Source organism: Suricata suricatta, chromosome 6 (assembly GCF_006229205.1).
Source record: "Suricata suricatta isolate VVHF042 chromosome 6, meerkat_22Aug2017_6uvM2_HiC, whole genome shotgun sequence".
Lineage (NCBI taxonomy): Eukaryota > Metazoa > Chordata > Mammalia > Carnivora > Herpestidae > Suricata > Suricata suricatta.
In genome coordinates this window covers 96,302,595-96,317,402 of record NC_043705.1, presented here as the reverse complement: position 1 = coordinate 96,317,402, position 14,808 = coordinate 96,302,595, and the positions used below count along the sequence as shown (strand labels likewise).

The window sequence follows — 14,808 nt, the reverse complement described above, 5'->3', positions numbered from 1 at the left end:
GTTTTCCTTGTCTAACATCCTTTCCTAATGTCTTAGGTTACGAACCTTAGAAGCAGAGCCTGAGAAGGAGTTATTTACTGAGGTTGTTAAGAGAAGCAGAAGGGGGCAGGAGTGACAGCCAATCAAGCTCATGCTCTCTCCTGGAGCTTTGGAGCAAGACATGCATTCTTAACTTATTCCCTCCTTGAGAAAAAGGACAGCCCTTTGTCCCCTTGAATCAGTTACTAGATGCATGTTGCTGGAAGGGGTGGTTTACTTTCTGGATGAGCTGATTCCTTTGGCTGAAGGCATTATCTGGAGAAGAGGGAAGCTCTGTGCTCTTAGCCTCCCACACTCACAGCAGCTCAGGGATGGATGCCGTGCCTTGGTACAGCGATTCAGGAAAGGCACGAACAGCCCCTACTGTCCCTTCTTCTCCTGTTAACAGACTGCAGCGTTCCTTCAGAGAACCACTCCTCCCCTATTTCAACTTGTTCCGGGGGGTTGATTCTATTCTCCACCCCTACTCCAGTGTTCAGTCCACATGAAACAGGCATCCCCAAATAGGGTTGTAATTACAGGTTTAGGCACCAGCTCATGACCTAATATCGAAGAGTGAGGGCCAAAACCCAGAATTTTTGCAAGACTTATTAGGAGAGGAAATATATCTTCACTAGGGTTGCTAAGATCTGAAGATGTACAATGAAGTTGCAACTTTACCACCAGGAGGAAGAAGCCTACCCAAGAATAAAGCCAACACAAAAGAAAACTTAGCTTAGGGACAAATTCCTGACATTGTCTGTGCACCTGGCTATAAACGTACTGATTCATATATGCTTTTTAGGTGTGTTAAACCATCCCTCTTGCATCAGCTAGTCTGAGTAGAATTTATGCCTCGTCTGCTCCCCTTCAAGTCTAGATGCACTGCCTGAAACTGACTTTTCTGCAATTCCCCTCAATTATTTGCAGAATTTCCTAAAGCAAATTTGAACAGCTCTCTCTTTCTTGCAACCAAACATGCTGCAAGACATATATAATAGACACAGATTAACAATCCAAAAACTATAATTAAGTGAACAATCTCAAAATATCACTAAACATATTTTGATCTTCCCTGGATGAGCAAAAGGCCCATCAGATAATCCAATGTCTTTGGGTTATGTTTTCTAACCATAGCCCTATAAGGTATTTTTCCATTTTAGAAAAACAGGTTTTTCACTGCCATTTTTCCAAAGAAAACAAAACAAAACAAAACAAAAAAATATCCCTTAATTCCTTGCTGTATAAGTAGCCAATTATTAGGGCTATAGATTGTGTTCCACTTTATCTACAGTCTTTTGCCTGATTTAAATTCTGAAAAATGCTATAAAAATCACTTACTTCTAATGTAACTATTATGAAATGCTAGTAAGAAATTACTATTTTCTCTACTTAGCCCACTGTTCACAAAATATATCAGAATTATTCTGATATACACTGATCCAGCACAAACCTACTGATCACAGTTGATCACAACTGATTTTGTTGAAGACCTGACAATTTCATTTATCTGTGTATGTGTCTTATTCATATCTGTATATGTGTCTTTCTATATTATGGTTCAACATCCTACAGTAGTTCATTGACCCCTAAAAGGTCATGTTCATTCACAGTGATTCAACCAACTTCAGTTATAGCAGAGACTGAATACTGAGTCCCATGCCCAAGACTCCTCCCTTGTACACATTCATGGGTATTTGGACATTAAGCTATTGCTAGAACTACAAAAATTTAACTTTTTGAAGAGAGATCAATGGGAGCAAACAGATCATAAATAATCTTAAAGATATCTAGTGAAAAAAGTAATAATAATAATATCACATATCCAGACAAATGCTGATGAATGTCCATTAGAGAGATAAGGTGTGATGAGCTAAAAAGGCTACAGGAAAAATTGTGATGATGGATAGATTTTTGTGCCTGTTTGTTTTTTATTAATATAACATCACCCAGTAACAAGAGTCCTTTTCTCTCTGCATTTTGTTGGCAGACGAGAGCCTTCAGAAGAGATGAATCTTCTTTGAGTCCACCTCCCCACAATCCTCTGAGCTCCTCAGGGAGCAATGTCAATTATGCCATCGTCAATGCAAATGGCATTTTAAAGAGTTAGTACAGCAGGCAGAGAATGTTAATGGCTGCTCACAAGTGCCAATGTGCACTGCAGACTTTCCCCTAAAGTCTGCAGCCCATCACATGTCTTTATTCATTTAGATCTAATCCTATCAACCAAGAGGACAGGGCACTGGCTTGCTCTCTGCCTTTGTCACTCAAACTTACCTATTAAAAACAATCCATTTTCTAAAGTCGGACAGTGTGGAATTCAGGTTTGGCAGCAAAAGATAAACTCCTATATACAGAGCATGATAATGAGGAGTCTGCTGGCTTTCTTGCTTGATGGGTTATTCTTATTAAGATAAAATGTGTTCCAAAGGCAACTCAGGAACATAGAAATCAGCTAGTTCATAAAAAGTTATGGGAGCTTAGCCTTTCAAATTAAGGAAACAAATACAATGAATATGAACTCAAACTCAGTAGAACAGCATCACCACTAGAAAGTTCTCCTTCTGTTGTATTTTTTAATGTTGAAGTATTATAAAGAAGAATCTCATCATTGTGTTCTGATGAGAATTTAGATGGTATGATAATTGAATCATCTCTAATAAGTTTTACATAATGAATGCTTAATTTGTTTTAACAAATAAAGTCTATAAGTAAATAATACTTATAGTAAATAAAGTCTATAAGTAAATACCTTACATTGATGGAGCACCTACCATTTACAGGCAATGTGGTAGGTATGGCGAGAGCATAAGAAAGCATAAAATGAAAGGCACAGTTCTTGCCCTAAAGAAGTAATGATATATTAGAGAAGACACAATAACCAGAATACAAGAGGAGATATATGGCTGGAATGTCACAATGTGTATATAGCGTAATCATAAAGAAACTCAGGAAGTAATAAAGACAAAAGAGCAGCCCAGACTGAGGATGGCTGACATTAGATGATGGGCTTTAAGTTTCAGGATATTTACTTCATTCTCTAGGCAATAAAGATCTAAAGAATCCTTGAGCAGAAAGGGGACAGGATGAAGCACTGAAGGAAGAGAATACTGTGAGTGGTGTACTTATTGGACTAGAAAGGGAGTGTACCCACTGATGGTGTATGAAAGTATTTTAGGAGGTGCATGAACATGGAATTAAATAATATTTAATTGTACAGTGAAAAATATGTTCTATTTTATTTTAATTTTTAAAAGACATGAGAGAGAAGGTTTTTGGTTTGGTACTAATATGACTTTCACATCTCTCTAACACTTTGTTAATTCCCTTTTAACAGAAGCAATCACATTCATTCACTTAGAGTTCAATAAAGCTGGGTTTTCTTTTTTACTGTTTATTTCTGAGAGGCAGAGTATGAGCTGGGGAGGATGTGGGGGAGGGAGGGTGGCAACAAAGGGCCCAAAAGAACTCTGTGCTGACAACACAGAGCCCAATGCAGGATTCATACTCACAAACCATGAGATTATGACCTGAGCTGAAGTCAGACGCTTAACTGACTGAGCCACTCAGGCACCTCTCAATAAAGATATTTTTGATAAATTTGCAATTTTTTTAGTTACCATCAATTTATGGCAAGTGACACTCATTTCCTATTTGTGTGAAGGAGCAGAATTAAATAATATAAAGCTTCTATTTAAAATAAAATTAAAATCAGTTTATGGGGAAAGTTAATCATATAATGGTACATGTGCTATACATACATGGCAAAATTCAAGAAACAAGATGCAGTTGAGTTAAGGATGGAAAACAAAGACCTTGGCAAGGAGCCATAAACAGTTTTTCAAAGAAATACATGTACATGTGCAAAATTAGGTTGATCACACTTCATCACAGCATTATTACAATACAGAAAGACTGAAAACAAACTAAATGTTTCTAAAATAGAGAAGAGATTAAATAAAATATGGCACACCATTCTGGAATACTACACAGCCGCTCAAAGAATGGGAAAGAAGTACAAGTACTTATATGGAAAGATCACAAGTCAAAAAAAAATGCAAACAAAACAACTCATAAAATCATACATTTGATATCATCCCAATTATTTTCTTAAATGTATATGTATATAAATAAGTACACATAAATGCACAGAAGGATTAGAAAAATCATCATAATAGTTAATATTAGTCATCTTGGGAGATGTGAATATGGAATCCAAGGTAATTGAGGAGAGAATCACATTTCTTTTGACATAGTGATGAATTGTTTAAATCTTAAATTCATGTATTCTTTAATTGTTATAATTTTTTAAATACTTAAGAAAACAAGGGAGACCTCCAGGTAAATTTCCATTTATTTTACTCCCTCCCCAAACTACACTAAGACATCAGAAAAGACCTTCTTAAAGGGCACAAAACCACAAGGACTAAAAAAAGAGAGAGAGAGATAATTGCAGCTGGGTGAGTGGTAAAGAGTATAAAGAAAAAGAATCTAAAGAAAGCTCAGTCCTAACCCAGCAGTGGAAGAAGCCAAGAAGAAACCCAATATGCTTTGTAGAATCTACTAATTGGCAACACTGGGTCCTCTGGGAATGGATGGGGAAGACAAATTAAAAACAAGAGGATTGTATGAAGGACTATTCAAAAAGTAGTTAGAGAATTTTGAGACTCAATTACATCCCTATCTCTTCCCTGTTCCATACAGCCAGCCTGTACATTATCTCTGCCCCAACAGGACAAGGGGGCTTATTCTCCAGAGAAAATAAGGGACTTTTACTCTGTCGATAGCAGAGCAAAAGGCTTAGTTTAGAGTGGAGGTAATGTATGAAAAAAAGGAATCCTCCATCAGGAATTCCCTCAACGAAAGGGCCCACTAAGATCAAATTATAGTGGAGCCCACAGTCCAAAAGCCCCATCTGAGGTCTCAGGAGCTTCCTGCCAGCTGCTTATTGTCTTAGAGTATCAGCAACATCAGGACAAAAAAGCTCCCCCCCTCAAAAAAAAAAAAGAGAGAGAAAGAAAAAGGAAACATGAAAGGTGGGGTTTGAAAGAAATAAAAGCAACTTAGAGAAAAAACAGTCTTTTCAAGAAAAATGAAACTTCAAGTAAACTATCCCTGATTTACTCAAAAGATTAAACAAGCTATAATATACATGAAATAAGAACAGGGTATTATTAAAAGAAGGAAGAAGAGAAGAATGGAAAGGAGATGGAGAAAGAAAAGAAAGAACAAAATAAGAGCCATTGGAAAAAATAAATATATACAGATACATATGTGCATGTAGTGGGATGTGTGTGTAACTCAATGAAATAGATAAATGATAACGATGAGAAAATCTGCCAGAAACAAACAAACAAAAAAAAAGACTTTGGAGAATAGTTGTACCTCTATTTATTATATTTATGTGCTTTTTTTCCAGAGTCACTTGCTCATAACTTAACATAGCCATAGTATAATTCACTGGCCCATTGCTTATCTTGATCTTCGTTTCCCAGTTTCCTTAACACTCAGTTTTCCACTATTACATGAAGGACTAATTCTTCTGTAGAAAAGTTACAGTTCATATTTCTCAATTTGGTTTCCAGTCCAATTTCCCAATAAAAAAAAAAAAAGTTAAAATGTACTTTTGGCCCTGGAAGATGGCGTTAGTCAATCAACTCTTACAAAAGGAAAGGAAGAAAGAATCTAGCGTTTATGTCAATCTGAATGTAAGTCATATGTAATGAGAGATTTTGCTTCCATTCTCATGGCCAAGAAAAGCGCACAATACAAGAACATAGAAAATACTGACTGAATAAATAAATGAATGAATAAATGAATGAATGAATGAATGAATAAACAAAAGCATGCCAGACATATATACTTTTAAAAGCACCTTTGCAACTTGGAGAAAGAATGGACAAAGTAACAAAGTAACCAGTGAGAAAGATTCTAAGGAGCACAGATTTTATCTCTTAGAACACTTTCTTTGAAAAAAGTCTCAAGTAAGGCAGCTCTGCAGGTAACTCCATTTGCCTCCATCTAACTCTAATCACACCACACTCAGAGGTACCAGAGTCAATCTCTGTAACGGCCCACTTTACGTACACATGTGTGACCCGGGCATTTCCACCTGTTATGGGATACTCTTAGGGAAGCTCTATATACAGGTCCTAGAGCGCTTACCGCTGCCTCATGACAGGCAATATTTTTCTCTTCTTAAAGGCAGATGGTTCAACGGTCTGTGAGTTATTCTTTTTTACTTAATGGCTTCCTAATTTTAGCAAAGTAATACATCCACTTGGCTTTACTGTCACAATTCAGATGGTAGGGTAAGGACCAAGCCATTTAGTTGGGGAGCTCCCAACTTTCAACATTTGTGGGTCCCTCCTGTCTGAGGGTATATGCCTGGTTGTCAGTATTCTGAGAGCATTTCAGGAGACTGAAGACAGAGGATCTCCCCATTCAGGCGGCAGACACTCAGCAACATCTCACTGTGATCCCCAGCTACGCAAACCTCTCTGCTGTGAACCTCCTATTTTCTACCAGAATGGACAAGGAGTAGTTTCTGGGCTAGCAAGAGTAAGAGAAGTGATCTTGGTATCTTAAAGTCTCATTACACACAAGTTTAACAAATCCCCATTTTTAATCTTTTGCCATGCTCCCTTTTTAAAGCTGCCTGGTATCTCCAATTCTTCAGGCTTTCTAGATTTGAGGACATAATTTTCTTTTTCTCTTACTGGCTTCATCCACTTCAGGCTCTAATTTCAGCTTTCACAGGTTAGCTAGTTCAGTTTATACTATTCCATCCTCATTCAGTTTTCAAAATGTTGTTGACTTCTTTCCGGTCTTGTCACCTTCTCTTCTGTTTCATTTTTTTTAAGTGAGTATATATTTTTAATTTATTTTGGGGGCTTAGGAAGGTACAAAAATATGCATATATTCAATCTTTCATGACTTAATTTTAACTCCTTATTCAATGTCCTTAAATCAATGACTCTGTGCCTTCTAAAAGGTAAGCTATATATGTGCATTCAGAAAAGAGAATTATAATGTCCTTAATCTGTTAAAGGACTCTTTCTTTAGAAATCATGTATCTTGGGGTGTCTGGGTGGCTCAGCTGGTTAAGTGTCCAACTTTGGCTTAGGTCATGATCTCATGGTTTGTGAGACTGAGCCACGCATTGGGCTCACTGTTGTCAGTACAGACCCTGCTTCAGATTCTCTGTCTCCCCTCTCTCTGCCCCTTCCCAACTCTCATGTGCTCGCTCACTCTCTCTCTCTCTCTCTCTCTCTCTCTCTCTCTCTCTCTCTCTCTCTCAAAAATAAATAAAACATTTTAAAACTTTAGGGGCACCTGGGTGACTCAGTCAGTTAGGTGTCTGACTCTTGATCTCAGCTCAGGTCTTGATCTCAGGGTCATGATCTCAGGATCATGAGTTCAAGCCCCACAATGGGCTCCATGCTTGGCATGCAGACTACTTTAAAAAAGGAAAGAAAGAAACCATGTGTCTTTGCTTTTCAGGATTTTACAAAACAATTGGGATCAAAGAAGGAAAATAATGTTATAAGTGGTTGTCACCAATAATCTATAATTTCTGCCATGACAGAAATAATAAAGGAGGCAGAAATTCTTTCCCCCACCTTCCTCTTTGTGTGTCTCTGTGTCTGTCTTTCTCTCTCTCCCTACCTCTCTCTCTACAAGGATGCCTTTGTCCAAAGTGCAGAACATTAGTAGCATTGCTAGAAATGCATTTCCATTTACTTGTCCATGTCCATTCTCCTCAAACCACATCATTTCAGAGCAAAGATTTTTCAAGTTGAAGAATCCCACATTCAGACAGGAAGTAAATGGAAAACAAAACCCTCTGCCAGGTCTCTGTCTCTTAGTATTCCATCATTTGTATTTCATTTGGGATCAAAAGGGATCAAGTTAGACTTCCTCCAGAGAAGCAGCATCCCAAAATAAGGGACAGATTGAAGGGGTTCCTAAAGATTACCCCTAGTACATTGTTCTTGACCCAATTGGATGCTTTGGAATCAGTCCACTACTATTGTATATGATGGATAAGGTATTGATAACACTAACCAACAAGTTTTGGTCCCTTCTTTCAACTTTGTCTAGCATCCAGGCTTCCAGGACTTAATTCTAATCACTAATATTCCAGGTTTCCCCATTTCTACCTCACTTTCCTTCAGGGTGCCTCCAAACACCAGTAAATCTGAGGCCTCACGCTGGAGCCCCTACGATACCATCAGCAGTATAGTAATGGGTCTTATTCACTCTCTCCTTTTTCTGATTCACACTTAAGGAGTGTGAACAGGTTGCCAGTCATTTCTGTGACATCATCATCCCCACTCAAAAATCTCTGAAGTGTTCTTATCAGTCACAAATAAAAACCACTAGACTTAACCTACAAAGTGCCATGCACAAAATATAGAACCTGAAAATTACCCAAATGAGTGATACCACTCCTTAACCAACATTTTCTGTCAGATGTCTAAATTTCTGTCTAAATATCACTCGGAGGTCCTTCAGGTCTGTTCAATCCTCTACATTCTTAAAGAACTAGATCACACGTTACCCTTTCTAACCTACTATTTTGAGTTTATGCTCACCTCTTCTTTTCTGCTCTTCTCAGTTCTACGCTTAATGGTATATGGCCTTACACTGCTATTAACAGCTTTTGAGTAAGAAAAGGATAAAAAGATGAGTTTGATAAGCAAATAAAAATTAGAGAAAAGAGAGAATGGTGAGAGAAGCTAGGAATTCTACAGATCCCCAATCAATAGCACAGATAATTGGGACAAAAATTCTTATTAATGTATACTGTTACAGTGCTATAAGCTTGTTATAAAAGAGAAAAGATTAAAGTATTCAGTTAAGGGGGACTGGGGTGGCTCAGTCAGTTATGCATCTGTCTTTGGCTCCAATCATGGTCTCGTGGTTTATGAGTTCAAGCCCCGCGTTGGATTCTGTGCTGACAGTTCAGAGCCTGGAGCCTGCTTTGAATTGTGTCTTTCTCTCTCTCTCTCTCTGCCTCATGCCTGCTTGCACTCTGTCTCTCAAAAAAAGAATAAATATTAAATAATAATAAATTTAAAAATAAAAAATATAAAAAATAAAGTATTCAGTTAAGTAACGACTCTTCCTACTTTATTTATAGCTATACATTTGGACATCATGAAACCAGAATAGCTTAATTCTACATTTCTTTTTACTCTTTTTATTGGTTTTAGTAATTGCTAACCAACCTCTCCACCCATACACCCATATATAGTCTTCTTGACCCTAAGAACATAGCACTAAAGTTATACTTTTTAGCATTAAAGGAATACCATTGGGGGGGGCACCTCGATGGCTCAGTCAGTTGAGCAACCGACTTCAGCTCAGGTCATGATCTCGCAGTTCCTGAGTTCAAGCTCCACACAGGGCTCGCTGCTGTCAGCTTGTCAGCGCAGAGCCCACCTCAGATGCTCTGACCCCTCTCTCTGCCCCTCCCCCACTTGCCTTTCTCAAAGGTAAACAAATATTTAAAGTTATACCATTTGGGTGTTCTGAAGCAAGAGAGATCTATCTGGGATTCCAAAATTAAGAGAAAAACAACCTTAGATACTGTTTGGCTTGTATGCCAAAAACAATAGGACTCTGAAAATATGAACAAAAAATATACAACTTCAGCCTCCCTGCCTGGGAAAGGTGTTTCCATAATCCATATACAATTTAAAAGTGTTCTTTTCAAGCATCACACTGTCTCAGGATAGGGGTAACAAAATTTCCCTGTATCACTAAGACCAAGTTTACTATATTTTTTAAGTAAACACAGTAATGACAAAAGACCATAGGGAAAGATTTTTGGTGTTAAAACACTGGTAATTGACAAAAGAATCAAAGAACATTTTCCTTTGTTGAAAACAAAAAATTTGGCCTGAGAATTCAGTATAAACATATTCACCATGTTTCGGGAGGAATCAGTAGAGAGAGACTCAGATCCAGGCATACCGTGACAAATATTTCGGGTTACAAGGATAAAGAAACAATTTAGGGGTACCTGGGGGGCTCAGTCAGTTAGGCATCCATCTCTTGATCTCAGCTCAGGTCATGATCTCACAGTTCATGGGTTTGAAACCCACATCTGGCTCACACTGACAGTGTGGAGTCTGGTCTTTCTCTCTCTCTCTCTGCTCCTCCCCCGCATGCATACACACATGCACATGTGAGCTCTCTCTCTCTCTCAAAGTAAATAAATAAACTTAAAAAAGAATTACATCTTTAAAAAATAATAAAACGTTGTAAAAGCAGTCAGGCAAGAGATTAAACACAGATTATCTACAATGAGCAAAAACTAGACTGGCCTAAAATTTAACAGTAAGTTGTATTTTGAAGGAAAAATTTAGTGACTCAATTATTTTGGTATCCAGATCACTTGTCTTATTTTTTCTAACATTTTATTCTTTCATAAATCTCTACACCCAGCGTGGGGCTTGAACTACAACCCCAAGATCAGAACTTGCATGCTCTACCAACTGAGCTAGACAGGCATTATCCATATCACTTGTCTTAAACATATAAAGAAATGGTCAAGTACACAAAATCTCCAAAAACAAACAAAAAAAGTCCTACTTGAGGATACAATCAAGCCAACTAAAAGATAAGTCAAAATTAGGAACTAAATTGAGAAGTGTTTTAAATAGTCTCCCTACTTAATTTGCACCAAACATTGAGGATCTGGTTTGATTATATGCTATCCATTGCGTTCAAATATAAAACTTAACTCTGTAAGCCTTGTTCACATGTTTCTCTTCTGTATGGCTCCCTTGCTTCATTCTAGAAAACATATTTCTTCAGCCCTCTGAGAAATGCACCCAAAAAGGCTAAAGATTATGAGTCATTTTCCCCAAAATTTTATAGCAATTTATGGCAATCTAGAGCAAAGAGAACATTAAACACTTAAATAAATTTTCCATCCTATTGAACTTATTATCCTCCAAAAGGAAACATAAACAATTATAACACCAATGCTTCTTTTAATATAAATAATAGGGTTGTTAGAAATATAATGGAAAATCACTGATCATTGTCCAAAGCAGAAATCATAGGATCGAGGGGAAAATGTGTATATCTATCCTCCAAAACCTCTAATATGATGTTTACATATCCATTTAAGCAGGGGGAAGATACATTATCAAAATTATTGAACTTCAGCTACTGGCCACAGCCCTCAATTTGGAAGCTTCTGTTACTGAACATGAAGCTACTTAACATAATTGGAAAGCACTGTAGTATAGAAAATACCTCTCATTTGTGGGAGAAAACTGAATTTATTTGCAATGGAATTGTTCCTTTCATGATATTAAGAAGAAAAAAAATACCACTTGTATTCTCCAGATAGATGCGTTCATATCATTTCCCAAGCTATTTATCAAAGTTTCATAGCAGGGAGAAATGGTTATTTGAAAAGCAAATTTAATTATATATGGGTGTTTTCTCTGATTCTTTTGCAGATTCTATAGGCACATATGTAGCTCCATCTACAGTGCTCTCTTGCCACTCCAAGAAAGGTAATGGCTGAGCAATGCTCATGACAAGAAGGGCGGGGTGTGGACAAGAGATTGAGCATCACCTGAAACTGCTGAGTAGAAGAATATAAGCACCTTCTTCCACTCCTCAGAGGGAATCCAGAAATACATGGGAAGGGTCACCAAGGAGAGCTGGAGTTGTTCCTAGGAATGGCTTTTTAGTAATGACAGTGCTACATAAAGAAAATGTGCTCTGGTCAAAAGCCATGATTGAAAACCCTCCACAAATTAATGGAAATTTGGCAGAAAGAGTTTCAACTTTAGAATCTGCATGACTGAATTTAAATCCTAACTATCTACCCCAGCATATAATTGTGACAAGTTATTGGAAATCTCTGACCCTCTGTTTGTTCATTAGCAAAATGAAAATAATAAAACCTGCTTCATGGAGTGCTTATGAAGCTTTGAGCTAATACACATAAACCATACAGTTACTCTACAAATATTATTAATGATGTCCCTAGATCAACTTAGAAAAAAGAAGAAAATCAAGGGGTTATTATCTGAAATAAATAATAGTAAAAACTTATTACAAATTTACTGTGTCCTTCATATTTTTGGGGTGTCATGGAATATTAAAATCATATTTTTACTACATTAATCAAATAATAAACTCCTGAGGGTCATGGGCTAAACTAAGAGGACTAGAAAAAAGCAGAAATCTTTGTAGTGAAAAAGGCCAGGAAGAGGGAGATAGGAACTGAGCCTTAAAGAATCAGCAAATCAGAGATAGAGAAAGCATGGGAATATAGGAGAGGAAATTAGGGTGTGTGTGTGTGTGTGTGTGTGTGTGTGTGTGTGTGTGTGTGAGAGAGAGAGAGAGAGAGAGAGAGAGAGAGAGAAGACACAACATAGTGGGTAACCAAAGGAGTGCCATTATTGCACTAATGGCCTCACATATTAAACACATTTAATCATCAGACAAATTCTACAAGGTATTATCTCCATTTTACAGAAAAGGAAGCTGAGGTTCAAAGAGGTCAAAAGAGGTCAGAGACATAGAGCTATCACCGACAGAGTCAAAATTTGAACCCAGGTCTGCCCAATCCAAGACCTAAGTTTTTCCCAATGGCATGATTGACAAAATAATGATAAATGCAATCAGACTGGAGTGTGATTCCTGTGGAAGATGTCCTTCCATATTCAGAGGGCTCTGGATGTCCATTTTGTAACAAAATCCTAAATTTTCTTGAATTCCAAAGTTGAGGTCCCATTAGCCACTCTCTTTAAAATGTGAGAATTCAGCTCTTTTCCCCCTGGGAAAAATTTGCTTAGCATATCCGAGAACCCCTGAAAAGACTTTATATTCCCTTTTCACCTACTTCCTAACCCCAATAAGTTCCATTTCTTACTGAGAGAGGAACTGATTTTCATTGGTATTCACTTGAAGTAGGCAAGGTCACAGCTAGAACATTGGAAATGTATTGTCTAAAGAGCACAGTTTGTATCTTGCTTCCAAGAGAAGATCTTTAAAGATGCTTTGGCTGCTTAGCTGACTTTTCTTCCCCTCCCCCATCCAAGAAACATCCTCGAGGGAGAAAGTCAATTTCAGATCTTCACACTGCATGGGCTCTGGGGCAGTCTGGGGCAGAATGCAGATCAGCTTGTTTATTCTCGTTTGAGATAAACGGAGTCTGGGAAGAGTTTTAAAAGAAAAGTTTTTGAGCAATCCTTAGGGCCTAGAATATACCCTGGTCAGCCCAAGAAACCAGATTCCAATCAGAAAGCCAGCATGTGCCAATCTGAAAGCCAACTTGACTCTAGCCTTGATCCCCACTAAGAAGATTGATTTTTATTTCCAGGATCCTTCTCAAGCTTTACATTTGATATGTAAATATTCTTAATTCGTCTAGTCATTAAATAGTTCTCTTTCGCAAAAGCTCTTCCATAGTTTGTTCTTAAGATGGTGTATATAAGGAATGAATGATTCTGCAATTTCCTAACAAAGAGCTCTGTAGAATCTGAAATGTTGAGGTATTTGTAATCAGACACAGAATTATCAAAGCACACACTGGCTTCATATATCCCTTCCTAGCATCTCAAATCAACTTTAATTTCCTTTTTTATAAAGTAGATATTTTACATAAAATTGTCTGGAGAGAAGAAAAAAACTACACTTGACAGAGCAAATGTTAGGCCAGCCTTTCTCTGCTGTGAATGGTGCTGGCAAGGGTCTTGAATATTCATGCAGAATAGTGTTTAAAAATCATATGGAGTGAATATCACTTCTTTTTCCTTTCCCCAACATTTTCCCACTCTGATGAGAATAATGCAAAACTTTGGGCTGGGCACCAACCAGATTACATAATTTGTAAATTTTGATTGCAGTGACTGGCCGAGTTTAAAGCTTACAGGAAATCCTTCCTGAATGAAGACACTGGGGAAGCAGGAACCTCTCCTGACCTGCAGCTCCTCTCAGGTAGTGAGCAAATGAAGATGATCCAACAGATGAATTGTCAAGAGCCATAAACCGAAGACTCTAAGAGAATACTAAGCCTCTAGCCTGGGGATATGCATCAGGCCTATAGCAAATGTTTTGTATGCATTCTCTCATATGATTCTGTAACTCTATCATGCACTTTTCATAAATGAGGAACCTGAGACAGGCATAGAGTTGTCACACAATAAGTAAGTAGTGGAGCCACGTTTTGCCCCTGATCCCAGAGACTGCATTTTTAGCCACTATGCAAGCCCATCTCTTTCCATTATTTTTTTTCATTATGCTTTACTTACTTATTTTGAGAGAGAATGTGTGTGCCCACGAGGTATGGAGGGGCAGAGACAGGGAGAAAGAATCCTAAGCAGACCCCACACTGCCCACACTGGGCTAGAACTCATGAACTGTGAGATCATGACCTGAGCAGAAATCAAGAGTCAGATGCTTAACCAATTGAGCCACCCAGATGCCCCTAATTAATTTCTAGACTGCAAGCCCCCAAAGGTCAAAAACTTGGTCCATCTTGTTCATTTGCATACATCCAAAATCCTAGAACCGTATCTGGCACATAGTAGGTACCTAATGAATGTTATATAATTAAATGTTTAAAACATGAATAAATGAAATTCCCAATCTAGCTTGCTTCTTTGACCTTCAAATTTATTGGAAAGACATGATCCCAAGTGAATGAAAGACATGATCAAGTAAAGAATCTCTGTCCCAGCTCCTTCTCTGATGTGGATTCAGCCAACGGACAATCTTCCCCTCTCTCTATCTTTGTGAATGTTTTTTCTT

At 37.7% G+C, this 14,808-nt stretch overlaps 1 long non-coding RNA gene across 1 annotated transcript in view; it reads left to right on the top strand.

Moving 5' to 3' along the window:
* The window catches only part of LOC115293947, a 50,452-nt gene extending 36,305 nt beyond the window's left edge, over positions 1 to 14,147 (top strand). Inside the window, exons 3-4 of the long non-coding RNA XR_003909691.1 lie at positions 11,502 to 11,558; positions 13,905 to 14,147. This is a non-coding gene — a long non-coding RNA (uncharacterized LOC115293947). The remainder of the gene's footprint in view (positions 1 to 11,501; positions 11,559 to 13,904) is intronic.
* Positions 14,148 to 14,808: the final 661 nt, after the last annotated feature.